Genomic DNA, 20041 nt, shown 5'->3' on the forward strand with positions numbered 1-20041 from the left:
TCATGTAGATGGCAAAAGGAGAGACAGAGAGAGAGGAGAGAGAGGAGAGAGGAAAAGAGAGAGGAGAGAGAGAGAGAAGAGACAGAAGGAGGGTTTTTTTTTTTTTATTGTGTTCTTCTGGATTTTCAGTGGCTTGATCCCTATAAACGTGGAGTGGTTAAAGCTCATATGTAGTATTATATTTTTAGTTGGGTGGATGGATGGAAGAGTCAGGGAGAGGCTGCGGCTGCCGCTGCCTTTTCGGGTGTTGCTTAGATTAAGACTGAGACTTGGCTGCGATTGGGACGCGACAGTGACACGGGCATCGATCGCTTCCATTGAGAGCAATGCAAAAACACAGCCCGGGTATGTAACACTCTCGGTGCCATCAACACTTGTTTTACTTTATATTTACTGGCAAAACTGACAGAGCAAGCTCAGACTTTCTTCTTTCTCTCTCTTTTCCCTCTTTTTCTCTTTTCTAACTGAAGAATAAAAACCATTGTGTATGGAAGTTGTTGGAAATGATGCTGTAAATACAACAGAAAGGAGATCTTGGAGATTATTTCACTGCCTCTGTGGCTGATTGTGTTTTAGAGTTTTTCTTCTCCACAGAGGAGCATATTAAGGAAAATGAAGGTTTTCTTTTTTCCTTCTTCTTTAAAAAAAAAAATCCTTAAGGGAATGTCTGATAGTTCTTAACGTTTGCGGTTTCAATCAGCAGGAAGGCACACAAAAATAAAAGATGGCTAGCCAGCTGTTTTAACCTCTTGCACCTGGCTTCAGTGTGGGGATCATAAGGTTTCTACAGTTATTTTTTTTACAAAACGATTTTAATATTTATGGCATAAACTGGGGAGAGAGCATTGCTGTGTATTTTATTCAATAGCTGGTTGCTTTTGGATTACAAAAGTAAACTCATATTTAAGTGTTTTCATTTTTATGGCAATGAAGATAGAGTCAATGAAATATGAGGGAAATACCATAAATCTGAAAAGTGAAATGTACCTAAGGAACAAAGAAAGGTCAGGTAAACCAACTGTGTAAGTCAAAGCAATAGCACCAACTGTGGGGATAGACAGGGAGAGTGGGCTCAGGGTCTTGGAAGTGAAAGTTGCCATTTCAAGTTAAAAATGAAGGAAACATGTTCAGCTCTATTGTAATCTTTTGCAGTTTTTAGCAGATGCGCCCAAATCTGTTCATTAATTTTGAGCTAGTTGGATTATTTTAAAAGATGCTGCACCAGCAAAGGAAACCATAAAGGAGGCTGAGAAAATTGCTGTTTAATATTGCAGAATCTACTGCTTCCATTCTGACCATGAGCCTAAATTTACACAATGAAATTTGATTATCTCTAATAACAATATTAGATCCTGCACTGGATGGATGAGAATTGAGGTGGTTTTGTTGATTGCAAGGGTTTAATGTTGCATTTCAGAATCTGATGTGGTTTGGCCTTCCTTCCATTAACTGGAAAACCCCTGAGGTTTTACAATTATTTCTTAAAGATAATACATTTAAGATTGCATTGGTAGGCTGAAGAAAAGTCATAAAGGCAAGAAGGGAAGCCCTTAATAACTCTTGAGATTCAGACATGTTCAGCAGTTAGATTGCCTCTGACTTCACCAAGGGTCGACAATGTGTCATTTCCACGAAGCCAAATTGCCCTCTGCCTATATGATATTAATGTGCAAATCAATATTTCAGGGATTAAATTTCCCTTCTTCATTTTTTATGGTTTCTACCTCAATAAGTCTCAAGTCTATTAGAAGAGGCTGGATGATTTAAAATCTTTCACTGCAGAATGGCTTGTCCTAGTCTTGTTTCACAGACCATTTTAGGATTTTCGTTATAAAGACTGAGGGCATCCTCAAGAATGTGAAGGCAGTGCAGAGGCAGACTCGATAGCGCAAAATCCTTGTTCGATTAAGAGCTAAGAGGTATTGGAAATATAATACATGTTTATGTAATAAATATATATATATACACACACACACATTCTGCTGCTTTAAAATATTATGTTAATCACCTATTGATTCATTTCAAAGTCAATGAAGTTCCTATCTTATTAGTGATTTCTTCAGCATTCTTGAGAACTGTGTTAATTTTCTTAAAGAGTATGCATGAATTAGCTTGGTGTGAAAGTATTTGGGAGGCTTTTTCATTTAGCAGTATTTTCCTAAGAAATATTTCTAGAAACCGTTGTTTGTAAGAGTCAGAGTCAAGTGTTGTCATCTGCAGACGTTGTTGTCATAGCTATGATGGCATTTTGTGGCCGAATGATTTAGCTGCTATCTGTTAAGGGAGGCCTTTTTCGATTTGTTTTCCATTCATTTCTAGCACGTAGTAGGTACAATGTTTCTTTTCACCCTCTTGGAGGAAGGCAATTGTAAAAGAAAATATGGGGTTTGCTTGGAAATAATACAAAGCAGAAATTGGAGAGGTCAAAATAAAAGATGGTGACTTTATCACATAATCTTGGGAAGGCCTACTGTCTATCATTTGGTGGTGTTTTATAGTCTAAAACCATCTGGACCAAGTTCCACACAGCTGCACGAATTTCATATGTGATAGAACATTTTTTCCATTCAGTGTGAAATGTTCCTTCCTAAAAAACGTACACCAGACTCGCTTAATTTAGTCTGTTAAAAGAAATGCACATGAAAAAGGACAAAAGGCTCTTTAATCTCTGCAAGCTGTTTGTTTTTCTTCAAGATTCCTGTCTGTTTGGGTTTGAAAAGTCATGTTTATTGAGGAGATGATTCTGAGGTGTGACATTAAAATAATATATGATTTTTGGACTGGTGGCCACGCTCCTGCTTAATTTGCAGAACTACTTTTTATGCCTGTCAAAACACAGAGTTAATCTATCCTTATTTACAATTAATCTCAATAAAATTAATCTTAACTATGCTTTATTCAGTGGCTTAAAATATCTAATTATATTCAATTAACTGCTGTCATAGTAATTAACATTGCTTAATTGCCTCTGCATATATTTATGTAAAGCTCATTAGGTGCTGCTGGCTCCTTTTTCCTTTTCTACTTGCTATTTTTGCTGTTGTCAAACCGTTTTCATCTCCCAAGGTTCGACAATGTCCGTGAGAGCAAATTCTTTAACATTTTCCTGAAATGAGTGTTACTGCCTTCCTAGGAGAAGATACTGGTTATGAGTTTTTAAAGACTAATCCATCCCCCCTTTTCCCTCATCCCTGGCCCCCTGCACACTCACAAGATATTTTCTGTCATTGTTGCTAGAAATATGAGAAGCCAGGTTAAGCTTTGTGTTTAGCAATGAGGAGCCTTTCTGTGTCTGCCTAGGGGCTGGACCCACAGGCAGAGTATTTTTCCTCTAAGACCATTCTAAGGGTTAAAGACTTGGCCAAGGTTCAAACTGAAAAGCGCCCAGGGAAAGTGCATGTGAATATGTACAAGTTTCATGTAATTAGTGCTTAATTATATTAACATATGCAAATTGTCAACTTAGGAGCTTGTTGAGCTGGCAAAGATCAGCTAGGCACAATTGCTGTATTGTTCTGAAACAATAATGGATTTCAAGTTGGATTGTGGAAACACATAACTAGCTATCTAATTTAACTCATACCATGGTGAAATTTCATTAGTCTCCATGGAGACTGGTTTAATTGTGCTGACTAATGTTCTGGGCTGGAGAATGTCCTAAAAAGAAAGCGTTGTTTGCCTAATCCACCTTACAATGACACTTGTTTGTACATGTTTCCCTTGTGTGAGAATTTGCATATGCAAATAAATAGTTTCTCTGCCCCATTTGTCATGGCTGTTCATTACCCATGAAGAGGACATTGTTACTAGGCTGTTACTGAGTCTCCCAAGACGGGGTAGTGTCAACCAGTCCAGCTACATTCTTTCATAATTTGTTTCTGATTAATAGACCAGAGTGAGCCTCAGTCTCTTTGGGCATCTGCGAAGGGAAGGTCAGTCCTGTCGCAGAAAAGAGTTTCTGCAGTAACTCAAGGACTTTTTCATCTTAGGATTCTTCTCCTTTTTCCACCCATTGGTTAACATAATCATATTTAAAATAATGTATTCTTGTTCTAAGAATGCCTCTACTAATAATCTCTAGTTTCCTAAAGCAAAAAGATAGGAAAAGAAAGGAGATTCTGTTATTGGAATATTAATCCTGTTTTGGACAGAAAGGTAAACTGATATAATTGCTTTTCAGTTGAAGGAATGGGGGTTTATACAAGTGTGAAAGCATCGGAAAAGGATTAGCATTTTTTTGCATAATGAAAAGCTCTGTTGAATAGGGTCCTGAATGGCTGACTGAATGACTAAGATGAAAGGAAGATGAAAATGCAGCTCCTCTTTCTTTATGCCTATGCTCTGCTCTCTCTAAAGTTATGTTTGTCCAAGACTTGAGAAAACAAGCAGGGGCTCAGATTTCAGCAACTTTATAAGATGCCCCGAGTTTTCCTCATCATTGGGAACTAGTATGTATGACAGAAGTGCAGCGAGAGGGTGATCAACAGAGGTTTGTATGCAGAAGAGTTTTCAGAAACACGCTAAGCTTGCCAGATAGTGACTGTTGGGTATCAAGAATTCCCAGCCCTTCGCTGGCAAAAACAGTTATTTTGGAAGGGGCCAGTAGTATGGTGTGGATTTTTAATTGAGTTAATGATGGAATATCTGGGGGTTCCTCCCCCCATCGGCTGTAAATAGCTGTCTTGGTTGGTGGAACACTTCACTTTGGAGAGTTGTGTATTCTGACTTTTGGCAATGTTAAGTGTTTTAAGTGGCCTATCAGCTTTTGTGGCTGGGAGGGGACAGTAGAGGAGGATACAGTTATTTTCGTAGGATTTAATTTATCTTCACGTTGCTTTGTGAGTGTATTTCACTTAGAGATGAGTCTCTTAAAAAGTGTCTACGTACTGTACGTTCACTCTTGGAAACACTTGCAGTAGGGTTTTCGCTCGTCACCAGTTAGGGCTGTAACTGGTTAGCAGTTGACAATGTGATCGTGGCTCTTAATGATGTTTCTTCAACCATAATTAGGGCAGTTAAAATACCATAAGTGTTAAGACACTTTCAAAGGTGGGAATTGGTTCTTTTGTACATATGTAAATCGAATGCAGTGTGGATAATTATTTATATGTATACATTTGGAACAAGCTCTTTCTGGTTTCGGGTCACCATCAATGAGCCATTGTAGGCTGCCCCAGAGCAGAATTGAAAGATTTTGCCAGATATTCACCTAACTTGTTTTGTTGTTAGATTGTAGAACTTCTATTTGCCTCATCGCTTTATCGGTTCAGTTGCTGAGGTACTATTAAGATGGCTACATGGAAACTTGGGAAATCAGAAGTGTTTTCACGTAAATTAAAGTGTAAGGGTTGCCTCTTGAGTACAGAATATTGTAAAGGAAAAGTGTTTGATCTTTGTTATATAAAGTCACCAAAATTCTTTACTAGATTCCTTTTAAAAATTTGTCAAGAAATTCTGGATTGTTTCAGAAACTTTTATGGTTAACTTTATGATATGCTTGCAAAAAGTCTTAAAAGAACAAAAAAATCCACATGGAGGCTATTCTTTTACATGCAGAATGGCTTATTAAGGTATTTCCATAAGAAAAATGTGTTAATTTAAAAAATAAATTCATTTATATTTTAAGACATTGTTAACTGAGCACCATGTGTTGTAACTGGCAGCTTTCCAGCCACCATGGAAGTGGATCACACATGGGTTAATAGTAGCTTATGTGATGTCTGCATTCTTAGGAAATGGGCAAAAGCCCAGGGTTTTCTGATATCAAGATTTTAGGAATCAGACAGAAAGCAGAATATATGTTTATATGTGAACAGATGGACACATGTGAGAACTAAAAGTGCACAATTTCTCTTGGCACTTGTTTTAGTTATCCCTGATGATATAACCAAGATCTTAGTGCTCTCACAGTCTTTGATGGCTAAGGACGAAATGGTCTTTTAATGAGGGCTCAATGGCATTATTTTCTTGCATAAGGATTGTGTCCCTTGTGATCTCGCTGGATTTGATGTTCTGTTAATTCCCTAGTTTCAGAGGTTCCCAAGTTGCCTTGAAAGTTTGAGATGGTCTCACGTTTGACATACAATCCTCAGTCCAGGAACGGCTGCTCTCCACTCCTCTACTCTTTTAAAGGTTTGTGGGTAAAATCAAATATTTGCTATTTTGAGGCACTTTTGAATGTATGCACACAACTTAAAAATGGCTTTGACACTGAAGTCATATTTGGCAAGCAGCTTATCTCTGATATAATTAGCCATTTTAACATTCTAGAGATTAAAAAAATAAACAAATAAAATTTAAGAATTTGGGCAGCTTGACTTGCTTAATTTGTCATAATGCCCTGATGGTCCAAGACACGTCCTGAGTAGGTGTTTTAGTCATTGAGGTCAGAGGGTCACACACTAGCATCATATATTTAGATGATTGATCATTTCTAATGTTTGCTTGTCCTGGGGATACGACAGTACACAGCTGACAATTTCTGAATGGTACGCATTATAGCACGTACCTCTAAAGACAGAGTTTATAGGTTCCATTGTGTTCTAGCTGTAAAAACACAAAGTGTTCTGCAAGTATTTACTCAGATCTAAATCATTTTAACTAGGGAAAATTGACTTTTGGGTTAAAATATGCATTTTATAACTGTCCATAAAATCCTTTTCCTTCACTGTAAAGAAGAAAGGAAATCCATAGCTTTAACAATGTTAAAATACAAAAGCATATGAGCTGGTGTATGCCACCTGGTTGTACTGTTAAAAACAAAACAAAACTTTGTAAGAGGGAAGTTTACGGAGAATCTTGAAATTTACCGGCTTGGAAGAGTAAATTGAAGAAACACAATCATTTCCCAAAGTATCTTCATTAAACCTGAAAGGCTTTATGAATGTGGATTCTCTAAAATACAGTTCTTAGTACTTTTTCTCCATACATTTAGGAATAATGCAATTAATATTTAAAATTTTTTGAGCCCACTAATTAATTGAGAATGAGTCATTTTTTTGGTTTAGTAGATACAGACTGGGAGTGTACAGACAGAGACATACACACTGACACACACACACTCTTCTACCCTCTCCTCACGTCAGTGTCTCTCTTTCCTCTTTAGATACGTTCATAGGGGTAGACTGGGAAATTTTTCCCTTGTAGACTAAATTTCTTTCATTTTCTAAGAACTGGCCCACATGATCACAACAGAGAGGAGCAGGTAGGGTGGTAAGACAATGGGCAACCCTCAAAATGCTGAAGACTGGGGACTGCTTTAGAGTTACTCAGTTCAACCAGTTCATTTCAAAATATGGGCTATTGAATTCAGGAGAAGTAAGCGTTGAGTCACCCAGCAAGGTAGGAAAACGTCAGGACAAGAACTCAGATATCCCAACTCTAGGACCAATGGTCATGCAACTATACTGGCTGCTTTGGAAAAGGGTTTGTTACATGACAGAATATGAAGGTGGTGGAAATAGTGAAGAGAAGAAAAGGAGAATATGCAGTGGTAATCCAACAGCGATGCTGTCTCCTCTGAGTGACTTCTCGGTTACTGAAAGGAGTTGAGTAGAATCTGGATGGCCTCTTATCACTGTGACCGTAAACGTATTTTTGTGTTAAGTAGGTGGTTGGACAGATGCTTTGAATGGTCAAGAAGAGTCTGTGATTCATAAAAGTACTGATGATCTCAGTGACTTAAAATGTATTCTTAATAACTACAAACATGGTGTTGAGAAGAAAAGGGTTTTTATTCCGTGTAAGGAAAGTAAACAACGATGCTGTGATGTTTTAGATACAGCATAGTGGACAGAAAGAATGACCTTTAGTTAAAGACACTTTTTTGATTCTGTTCACTTTGGATTTCTTTTTCCTTTTGAAAAGAGTTTTTTTGACTTAAATTTTAGATATTTGAAAATATACTCCATTTTTTGTCAACTCAATGGCCAATAGAAATGGTTTCAGCTGTATTAGACACCTGGGTTAAATTCTTTGTTATGGATGACCTTATCCAAGTTATTTAATCTTGCTGAGCCTCAGTTTACCTTGACTCGTATCTCAAAGTTGTTGTAGAGATTACATAAGACTAAAGGGTTGTGACATTAAAATAAGTGAATGTTACAGGACTTGATAACCTCTGTTCCTTTGTCTTTGTTTTCAAGAGCTAGTTTTAATGTAATGCTCAACTAAAGAGCATTTGATAAAGCAAGTCTACTTAGATCTTTGAGTAGAGATGCTCCTGTCCCCCAAAAGGGAAGGAGAGAGGAATTAGGCAATGGGTATGCCTACAAGGCCGGGAAAAGGGATAGCATCCTTCTTCTCAGATTTTCTCTTTGACAGATACCTAGATGGCGTCTAGGTGGATGGTCCTCCATCTCATTATCTGCCGCTCTATTATCACAAGTTGTTTTGGTTCTGAGGGGCTTTTAGATGTTTAATGCATTTCTGGGTCTTTTTCTAAGAAGCAAATTAGAGCAGAAACAATTTTTAAATAATTCAGACCTTAGTCTATTCACATGAACCCAAGATTCCAGACTGTCCATTGTATACAATAATAGAAGAGACCAAAATGCTTATTTCAGTCTTGAAGTTGACCCAACCTGCTTGAAAGCCATTGAATTAGAGGATTTCCCCAAACTGGATTAGATGCCATAGAACTACCTTTCTGTATACTTGGCATTATGGTATTTTGATATGCCATGAAAGGAGTCCGCATAGATACTGTTATATGGCATCCTGTTGATCAAAATTTATACCAACCTAGAGAATATATCTAGTTATTAACAATCTAGTAATATAATAGAGCTCTTAATTTTTCTTAGGGGATTTTACAGGCAACTTATGTCTCCTCCTGGCTTATCTCTTGGAAGAGATCATGATCCTTCATCTTTTTATAATAATGCGTTATTCACTGGAGGACTACCCAAGTTCAAAGATGATAAGAATCATGATAGGAGTTAACAAATTTATAAATACAATTTTTTGAACTGTCTAGAAACTAAACTCTTTTTCTAGTATCGTTTTTGATTTTTTAATTCGTAGTAATTTCTCATTGTGATCCATGTAAGATACACAGTTAAAATTATTGTTTATATTTTTATGGAAGATATGTGTATTTAGATTGTAATTTCCCAGCTTTGAGTTTTATTTTTGCCTAATATTTATATGTGTGGTTCACAATCTCTGTTAAAGTTTTTCCTAAAAATGAAAGTGTGTGCCTTTTGTGTTCTGGGCATTTATAAGTGGCCATGGACTTGACAATTCATTTGAAGCACATGTGTTTAAGGGTAAGCATTTATTGACTACTGATGGGGAAGGATATACGTCATTGAAAGAAAAACAATTAGCATCTTAGCATTTTTCATGATGCTTAAGTGTTTCCTCAGAGAAACTTCAGCCTCCAAGAGGACAGCACCCATGTCTGTTCAATCACCGTATTCACAGTGATGGACACTACTGGCAAATCCTTGGTGCTGAATAAGTGAAAAAATAAATGATAATTAATTAAAAATATAAATAGAAAACTTTATTATACTGCTGGAATCTGCCTCTCTTCTTGAAATCCAGGTGACGAAAAGAAATATACAATGTTAAAAACGTGGGTCTGTCGCGGAAAATTCCATAAGGAAAACTATCTTCCAGCATGATCTAAATGGGTTTTTATATTAGAACCATAGATTGTTGCCATCAGAAGGAATACAGCACAATCCCCTTGTTTAACCATAAGGAAACTGAAGCTCAGAGAAATTCCTGGGAAACATCATAGAACGATGGAGCGCAGCTGATGAAATCTAATGTATGTGTGTGTGTGTGTGTCTCCTTCAGCATGTCATTTAACATTTCTCACCTTAGTTGGCTTAGCTCCTCCAATGTCCTAAGATTCTAGAATATTAATACGAGAATAATTTCTGTTATGTTGGAGATTTTTTTATTTGTGGAATTTTCCCAAGCAAAGGAAGATTTTGAGTGGATACAATTTCTATGATGATCATGGGACAGGCTGACTGCTCTGGGATTGTAAAGCTTTGCAGCTGGAGATAGGACAAGAATAGCCTGAAAGGTGAAAACTTGCAGGAAAAATGGGGTGGGTCATTGAGTTCTTGAAATGAAGCAGGGTGAAGATTAGGAATCATTATGGTTTGCCAGAAGTTGCTGGTCATAGAAGCCTGTTTAAGTGCTCACTGTCAACAAGGAAATCATGGGCAGCACTTAAAGTGGCTCACCTCTGATTTATTCATAAACCTCACACGAGCACTTGGCTTTGTTCTTGCTCTAGGAAAGGGGGACTGATGCCAATAAGAACAGGAATAAAGAGCTCCTTGCATGGTCCAGGAGTGAATAGCACTTTACCTGAAAGCCTGACCTCCTTTCCTGAGGTCTGTTATGCTACAGCTGACTCTGATTGGTTGTGTGTCCTCAGATGAATTGAGAGAAGAGGTTATAACACGTCTCTACTCTGTAAACCCCATAGTAGACATAACAAGGGCCACATAGCTGGAACTTGGGTTCTAACTTAACCCAGGGTTGTGGTACTTACGCTAAATGGAAAGGCTTCCTTGTCTCTGCTCTTTGAAGCTTGAAGAGTTGCACGTTTAATAAGAGTTGGAAAAATATTGCTTCTTTCCATTTGAAGAATACAAGATCTCAGAGTAAAATGTGTTTTGACAATCCCTTTCCCCATTCAAATGAATTTAGAGAGATTTAATTACATAGGAAATTAAAGGTTTGAGAATAAAACAGGTACTACACTGGGGTCGAAACAAAGAAACGGGCTTGCCGGTTGATAAACATATTAGCCATGTTTCTCTGAGAAGCTTTTTTTGTGCTCCTTCGCAAATTATGCTCCGCTCCAGCAGCCCATAGTGAGGGGAAGAGACCTTTAAGAGACAGTCAGCTGGCTGGTTTGACTGGGGCAGGGGTTGAGTTGAGTTACTAAATCCCCAGAGCAACATTTAGTTAATGCTAGTCGTTTTTTTTTTTTTTTCTCCCTGATCCTGTCCACTCTGGCTTTCCTTTTTTCCTTTTGATGAAGTTGGTCTCTTACTACTTAAAGTGCGTATATTTACACAAAAATTTCGTCAAATTTTCACAACACGTTAACCCAGAAGAGCCATATTAGGAGATGGTGATGAGAGTTAATGATATATCTTTAGATAAAGCCATCCTCCCGTGCAATCACATCAGAGTCATCAGCTCATTTGTCATGGCTGAAGTGAAAATGTCAGGACCAATGAGTGTATGAGTGCTGAAGGGGGCGAAAGGGCTTTTGGAGAGACATTTTTGTGCTGGGAGTCGGCCATGGCTTAGATTTAGCTCCAGGGAAATACTGGGATTAGCCAACACTGTGTACAAATCCTTAGCATAACAGAATTAGTTGGGAAAATGGAGGGGTGGGGGTCATGAGGATGGGCACATTTCTGGAGACATGCTCTAGGCCGCAGCCCAGAAACTATGGAAAAGATGAGGTGATTTATTAAAATTATTTTAAGGGGTATGTTGAATGCAGCCTCATTGATTTCAGCAAGATTGAGTCATAGATTTGAATGGCATCACGGGAAGACCCGCAATGCGATGACCTACACTAAATATGTATATGTAGCTTTTGTTTTAAACGTAGCTGCATTAAAAGGATTTTGACCTTAAAAACTTTTCGGGGAGATAATATTTGAATACACAAAGATAACATTCAGGAATAAAGTACTTTTCACAGGATCTTAGAGTGGAAGTTAATACTTCATTTAAATAACAATAACTAAGGTGAAATACTTGTTGCACTGTTGAATTTACACAAAACCAAGAAGCTAAACTTCCTTTCCACAGACATCATTCAGAAACTTTAATTGAAAAGTAACTTATTTTTTTTAGCTACAGTGGTTCTTATCTTTGATAGACCAATAGTAGCAGATTTATTTCATTTTGGGTCCAGTGAACTGTTCTCTTTCAGATAATGTACCCATACAACCTTTTCTTGTTTAATTCTATTGATTTACAGTGTTAAAGTGAAATAATCTGATACCTGTTTCCTGCCCTTTGAGGATTTGTCGTCAAAGAGGCTGATTAGTTTTTTCCCCCAGCTCTTTAGCTGTTTTAAATGTATAATTATCGTTGCATGTCATTTGATAGCTGCGCTAATTGCTGCCAACTATTGTCTGTTTGCACTTAATGCTGAAACCTGATCAACATCCTGCTTTGGTTGATGTTTGGTGGTAAACTTTAATTAACTCTTATTGCATTGAAGAAGAGTTCAGGCTTGGTGCTAACTAATCATTTACCTTCATTATGTCCTGACAGCTCCACTTGTTCTTGGTCCTAATAGATACACCAGTCAGTAAATAAACCTGCAGACCTCATGCCTTATAGTTGCTCCACACTGATATTTTGCTACTTAAAGTATAAGATAATTGGGCCCAGATAATTATTTAGTTAGTTGAGTATCTCTAGTTTTGCAGACACTAATCTTAATTGCCTCTTTCATGCTGGACAATTTCATTTTAATAGAAACTGTAGATTTGAGATAACATTATTCCTTCAACATGGTTCCTATGAACATGCGTCTTTTGAATCAATACAATTAAGCTTGTCTCCTGTTGGAATTCTTGTCATTATTTTTCCTGAAATACTTTTCCTGTAATGATATTGAAGTTAAAGTAATCAGGTTACCAGCAGATCATGTAAAATTCAACTCAAAATTGCTGGCTGCTTGATTTTAATTTGTCTGACATCAAGTTTGTTTGAAAAGGGATAATATGTGGGTAAACCAAGGAGCTTATAATTATGGTTGACGTTTGTTTGTTTATAATGAAATCTAATTAAAGTTCATACATTTAAAACACAAAAGTTAATTACTGAATTGCTCACTTCACTTATGGACAGCAGTCAAATCAACTTTCAGGCCAAAAAATAAAAAATAAAAATAAAACCCCAAACAAAAGGTTCTTCATAACAGAAATAAAATAACCAACTAATCTTAGTGATCAAACATAAATTTGCCAATATTTCATCCAGAAGAAAACTTGGCATTCCACTTATGTTCTCTATTATGTTAGTCCTAATGTGCTTTTTAATATAAAATGATTTAAAATATTTACATGGGATATGAAAAGAGACTTGTATTTTGTAGACTCTAAGAGGATTGTATAGTAAGAGGCACTTGGTAGTGATTTAAAAAATTACGCATATAACTTTCTTCATTAAAACTATTTTGAAATCATGTGAAATCATTGCTCAGGGAATAGGAACGCTTGCTGGGATATGTGGTCTGTGATTAGTTTTATGAAGATAATTATGGTAGGTTTAGCCTGCAAAGAATGACGTTTAAAAAAAAAAAAGAATGTACGTAGACTATTACACTTATTATTATATTGGTTATGAGATCATATTTGTGGGGACCATGAAATATAAATAATTATACAATTGTTTTCTCTTTTGAATATTTAGTTATCAGTAGTTCAATAATGAATGTTATATATTAACAGACAAAGAAGCAACAAAATGCATGTCTATGTTAGAATATACTGTCTTCATATTGTATATGAGATAAATATATATGTGGAATGTTTTCACTAGTTTGGTAAATCTCTTCTTGAAGCCAAATATTCTATAGTTATATATACCTTAATAAAACCAACTAAGATGAATTTTTAAAATATTCCTGTGTGACAACTTCAAAGCATTGTCAACTAAACGCTCTTAGATTTTGTATATGCCAGAGAGATCAGTCAGTTCTGTTTTAAAGATTAGACGTATAAAAGTATCAAAAACATGGCAAATATGAGTTATAAATTTCTAAAAATGATTGAAGCGGTCCATGTTTTTCCAAGGAAAACTAAAAGGTTCCACGTTTAAGCTTTATATTTAGAAGTGTTATTTACTTGAACTTTGAAATATACTAGGGATGGAAGGAGAGGGGTCTTGAGAAGGGAAAACAATTCTGTCTTTTATTGAGATACTTTGTAAAACTGAGGGTAATTTACACAACCTTTTAGTATTTCTAGAGTATATTTATATGTGTTTTAATATAACACTTGATTGATTTGTAGATTAATATTTATTTAGGAGAGAAAAATTAGAAGGATCTTACAGTCATTTAACTCTAATCCCACTTTGCATAGATGAGACAAAGGGAAGATGATGAATACTTAAGTATAGCTGGGTAACTGGCATTCAGAGGTACCTTTTTCTTGTGTAAAGAAACAAAGAAAAAAAAAAGAGCCGGTATATTCTCACAGTATTGGCAAACAACAGCTTTCTAGTAATGCTTTAGCTGATTAGGACATGGGTACCTTTTAATGAAGCAATCACCACAAAGCCTCAGTGTCAGCTGGAATACTAGCAAAACAGTATCAAAGAAAGAATCAGAAAGAAGCACTGAACATAATTACAGTTCATGTCCTTGTCTCACGCCAATGCAAACTATTCATTTTCAATTAGAATGAATAAGAAAATTAGAAATCAACTAGATTGGTTAAAAGTACCAAAGTTTGTTTACAGAGGATAGCTAAAGTATTGGGTCCATCTTGCTCACTGATTATGAAATTTTCCTGAAGCAAACAAATAAAATGAGTCATATAATAATGTAATTTGGTTAAGGAGACATTATTGACTTCTCTCTAAGGAAAGTAGCTGGAGTTTGATTAAAGTTGTGAAGAAAACTGAGTAAAATTCCTGTTTCCCACAACTAATCAAATTAACAACTATTGGACTCATTGGCAAAGTGTACCTTTGCTCTTTAGTTCTCCAACACATGTGTTTAATGACATGTAATTGTCATGTAAAGTCCAGGTAGGTTTAGAGATGAGAGAGAGAATGAGGGAAAATCAGGGTGGGAAGAGAGGGAGAAAAAGAGAAAGAAAGAGAAAGACAGAGAGGAAGAAGACCACTCAGCATCAATCACAAGGGTCCCCTTAACAGAGAAGGAAATCTATCTGCATTGAACAGCTCATTTAGATTTTCATGAGGAAAACTGGCGAAAATGACTTAGTTGACTTGCACTCATATTTGTCTCTGTAAACTTTCCCTCCTTAAAAATTTGCTTATTTTAAATGCCTCATATATTTGGTTACATCCTTCTATTCAAACTTAATTACCTTCTCCCCTTTGTCGTGACATGGGTGGAAAGTTTGTGCCGTGTCAGGAGAGGTCGTCACACATTCTTTTGCAGTTCTCTTCATTAATTCCTTCTTGCAGAAGCATTTTCTCTCGTGCTGGGAAGGTAGAAGGGTGTAACAGAAGAGCCTGAAACATCAGCAGGAAGCTCTAAGCTGGTTAATGCAGTATAATTGTCTGGACATAGACTGGTCTTTGTTTGTGTGGTTCACTCCGAATCAGCTGTAATTAACTCCAGAGTGTTTCCAGATTGCCAGCAAAGAAAAATTACAGCTTTTCTGTTTTAAATTGTAAAGCTCACAAACATTAACTATGCAGATTGCTTTTACTTTGATATATTTCTATCCCGCAAGGGAAAAAAAAAAGCTTACTCGCACCCCCCACCCCTAAAAATGTGCTTTTATTAAGTTATTTGATTTAGTGTCTATTGGAACATAATGGCTCCTTAATAGTTGGGGTCGAAATCTTTTTACTTAATATTTTCAATCCTTTGACATCCTTGTATTTGCCTTCCTTCTTGCTAATGTTCTTAATACCGCAATGGGAAAGATGTTATGCAATCTTTTATGAAAAACTAAACATATACTAAAATAAGCAAATTGCAGAGAAAGCTGACTAAAGAGAAGCACTCGCACCAACTTAAAAGACTGAGATCAAAGCTGTATTCTGACCTAACTGGTGCGTTCACACAGGTACTTTACCTGTGTTTTGATATATCAAAAGAGAGACTGTGAGAAAGGGCAATTTCACATCCTCTTCTCTCGGTCAGCACACCACACCCTTTTAAAAGCTTCTGTACAGTAGTTTGTAATTATGAATTCCAACATGGGTAGAAATGAGGTAGCACTCTGAGCTAATACAGCTCAGTACACAAAAGATCTGTCAGCAACTGATGCAAAAAAAAAAAAAAGAAAAAGTCCAGCCAAAAATCTTTTTTTTTTCTTTCTTCTGAATTTAACAATAAGGAATTTAAGCCTCAATGTGGCTTTAGCAACCAAAGAAAAGAAGCTCTTGGTGTCTGCATAATACCACTTTGATGGATTTTTTTCATCAGTTCTCTGTACGTGGCAACAAATAAACAAGTATAATTATACTTGTGAAGGTCTATTCATTGCTTTGTCAGGATTAGATATATGTGCCGTTTTCACACTGCGCCTCTCTTTTGTCTTTGCCTAACTCACTATGACATATTGATAGAGGATTTGGAATGGGGAAAAGGCCACAGCAGAGACAGTGATGACCTTTTGGAAACTTGATATAATTCAAGGATTTTTATTTATTTTCAATTTTTTTTTTTTTTTTAGAATTTGTAACTTGTTACCAAATTCTCTTGTAAGTGGACAACTTTTAACCTGTTTGAAATGAACTACATAAAGACTCCGAGTGTTTGTTAGGAGATGGCTAAAGAGCAGACGAGAATAAAAACAATAGGCTGAGGGGCACATTGGTCTTCTTTCCCAGCACTTAGCAGAGTGGCTAACCTAGCATTCCTTTCCCATTATTCTGTCCTCTTGATCAGATCACGTTCTTTTTAATCATTTCACAAACACTGTCTCACTGGACCGTAGAGGAGGGCTGGGACAATCTCAATTAAAAAACAGAGGTAAAACTGGCCTCTCTGATTTTGGGTTCTAATGGGAACTCTGCTTTCTGAATGCAAAGGAATTCTTCTATTGTTCAGAAAGCACCCCTTTCATTAGCCAGGCTCCTTGTAGGTGGGTTTGGTCATTTAGCAGAGCAGAGTTGAGGCAGCAGTGACTGCAGGAGGAAGGCAAGGCAGAGCGAGCAATAAAAGTTCTTTTCTGCATATTGTCCATTAGTTCCGAAAAAGGGATTTACATGATCAAAGTCACTGATCTTGTGAAATACTGAGAATACCAAAAAATGTGTACACATATTCTAAGCAGACCAGCAGGTACGTATTGTTCTGAATTTAGCATTAAGATTATATTAGATTTTCTCTTTGGGATTTCTTGAAGACTTTGGTGATTTTTAAAAATAGGGTGTTTGGCAGTAAAGAATGAAAATTGGTGAGGACTAAACAGAAACCAGCTTAAATGGTGAAGCAACTTTTATAGCGAGTTTACTTGTTACGCAGTCATTTTGGAATGAATTCTGTGGTTTAAGTTAAATGGTTGTCTTTGTGGTCTTTTTACTGGGGCTTATAAAACTTTTGCATACATTTCCTAAATGGGTCACGTTGATAAAAGAAAGATCTCGTCTGACATCAATGACAGTGAAATCACTTAGCATCATATTCAGTGTCACTGTACGTATTGATCTAAATAACTTCTTAACTCCACAAACTAAAGTGATTCCATCAAAATATACTGGTAAGCATTGCCATAGTCATAGTCAATAGCTACAAATTAAAAAATCAGGTAATCTCTTACTAGCTCTGTCAATTCAGATAGTTTTGTTGTTGCTGCTTTTGGAATGAAATGTAAATTTGATTATATTGAAGACTTACTATGTATTTGACTTAGTTTCTTGTTAATGTGTAGCTTGTTGAGGAGAAATTGATAGGCAATTTTGTGTAAAATTATGTGGGAGTATTGTAACAAAATAAATCCGACCACATTGCTTTGACCTGTAATGGATTCTTTAGTGTAGTTTTCATAATCATTTTCATGTAGCAATAATGTTACTTTTTGGAAAGTTATTTCTTGCTCTACTAACATAGAATAAAAAGATGGGATCTACATCATAGAGAGAAATTTTGAGATGATACACTGTAGACGGCATCTGGCCCAAATTATTAACTGCACGTCACATACAACTCACTTGAGGTGCATTCAGCATGAGTGTAATAATTCTAGCAAGTGTTTTGTGGGTGAGAACTGTTCTAGGAGTATAGATAAAACAGAATTTAAATAATAATAATAGCTCAGAACCTCATTTGCAAAGCTGTAAAGTGTTTGGGAACTTGACTCACTCTTTGTAATTAAGGTGTATCTTCTTCCACATATAAGATACATGCGTCAAGCCCACAGCATTATCTTATCATAGGGAAGAAACAAAACCACTTTGGGTTCCGGAACTTTACATTTTAATGTAGGATCATTAATTTAGTATTATTTACCATGTTGTTTCCAGCAGATCTCTAGTCTCTTCCTGCCTTCCTCCTTTCCTTCAGTCCAGCAGGGGATTATATTTTAGGCATTTTGGCTGCCTTCAGTATGTACACATTGTTTGTGCAGATTTGGTAAATGCAAAGGTAAACATGAATGTTTGTGGACTAATTAGAAAATTATTAGGTTTTCATGCTTATGGTTAGCAGATTATTTCGGAAGGTTTTAAAAGCTGCATGCATGCCATGAGGATAATTAACCTGGAGCTCATCAATGATTAAAATTACACACTAAGCTTTGTGATGTTTGATTCGTGAGCAATTAGAATGTCATTTTAACCACTGCTGATACCAAAACGAATTTTGATTTCATTTTCAATCTATGCAGATCTTTTGATGTATTCTAAACTGATCACTTCCTCTCTGATTTAGCTGACAAGATGAAATTTGATTACACTAAAGAGAGTATTAAGAAGTTATTCTTCATACTTAATGTGCCAGTGACCTTCGATGATGTCTTTCTTCCATAAGAACTTTTAAAGAGGAATTTCTAAAATGCTTAGTAATATTGGTGAGCCCAGAGTTTTGTTTTCTTCTTAGCTCTCTGCCACTGTGAAGTTTCTGCAATAGATTGTGTGTGGTGGTGGTGGTGGGGGGAGGCATTACATGCCTGTCCTACCCAGTATAACATATAATGTCAGCCTTTCTCGTTTCAGAAATTGTCAGGGTATGTGAAAGTCTGGATGCTTTTAAATTAAGGAGCTATTTGCCTTGAAGTTATGAGTCCCTTCGATTTTCAGATTTGAAAGAAGGTTGCTTACCTGTTTCATAAAATCGAGACAGTGCCTATGTCATAGGCTGAAAATAAACACTAAAGTTTCAGAGCACTCAACTCTTGTGTACAGTGCCATCATTCTGCAAACTGAGAGATCTGCAGGGGCTCACAGAAGCTCAGGCTGTAATCAAGCTGCTATTACAGTAGCTGAGGTTTGCAGGCGCACACACAAGTGGGCACACACACACATATGCACACACACACAGAAAGGGAAGGCATTTTTACCACCATCTACCCAACTGTCCCCTCATCCCTTGCCCTGCTGCCAGAAACCGATACGACTGTAGAGAGGGCATCTTGTTCTCAACAAAGGGAGTTTATGGTCTAAGATGCCTGCCTGCAAAAAACTAAGAAAAAAATAAAAAAATAAATAAAAAGTAAAGAAAAAAGATTGAAGGATTTTCATCAGTAGTGCTTGCCTATGATTTGTTAAGCCAGGGGAGATGTTGATGGAGGTGGTGGTTGAGAGATGGGCAACTCACCAGGATTGATAACATCAAAATGGTATTTGAAATGGTGTTCATTACGTATTGCGGTGAAAAAAACGGAGTGAATGCGATTGTCCCCTAGGATGATAGGACTGGTTGCAGTAAATATTAATTTCTGTTCTGTTGCCCATTGAGGTGACTGAAGTGTGGGGAAGAATTGTGATTGGTGCTTAATCAGGGCCAGCCAGATACCTGCTGAGAGCTTTTGCGCAAGGAAGATTTGTAGTAAGCTGATTTACTGGCAAAATGAAAACCAGAGAAGAGTTGGGTCTGTGCTGCCTGTGACTGTAATATTTCTAATTTTAAGGTTCCTTTTATTGTCAGTCTCCCTCCTACACCCATCCCTCCTTCTAGTCACCGCCTGATGAAGTAAAAGCTAAATTTTTTAAATTGCAAGTTATTTGTGGTGTCCTTTTATTCCTGTCTTCGTATATGAAAGCCATTTACATTTCTATTACGGTAAAGGGGGTTTTAAAGCCTTTATGTACATTATATGCATCTTCAGAAAACAGGAATGAAAGAAATCCGGATTGCTGATATAAATTTTAGATTTATGATGAC

At 36.6% G+C, this 20041-nt stretch overlaps 1 protein-coding gene across 2 annotated transcripts in view; it reads left to right on the forward strand.

Moving 5' to 3' along the window:
* ZFHX4 (zinc finger homeobox 4) overlaps positions 1–20041 on the forward strand; it is a 174053-nt gene that overhangs the window by 2200 nt on the left and 151812 nt on the right. The gene's annotated exons all lie outside the window — the stretch shown is intronic.

The sequence above is a fragment of the Equus quagga genome, chromosome 16 (assembly GCF_021613505.1).
Source record: "Equus quagga isolate Etosha38 chromosome 16, UCLA_HA_Equagga_1.0, whole genome shotgun sequence".
NCBI lineage: Eukaryota > Metazoa > Chordata > Mammalia > Perissodactyla > Equidae > Equus > Equus quagga.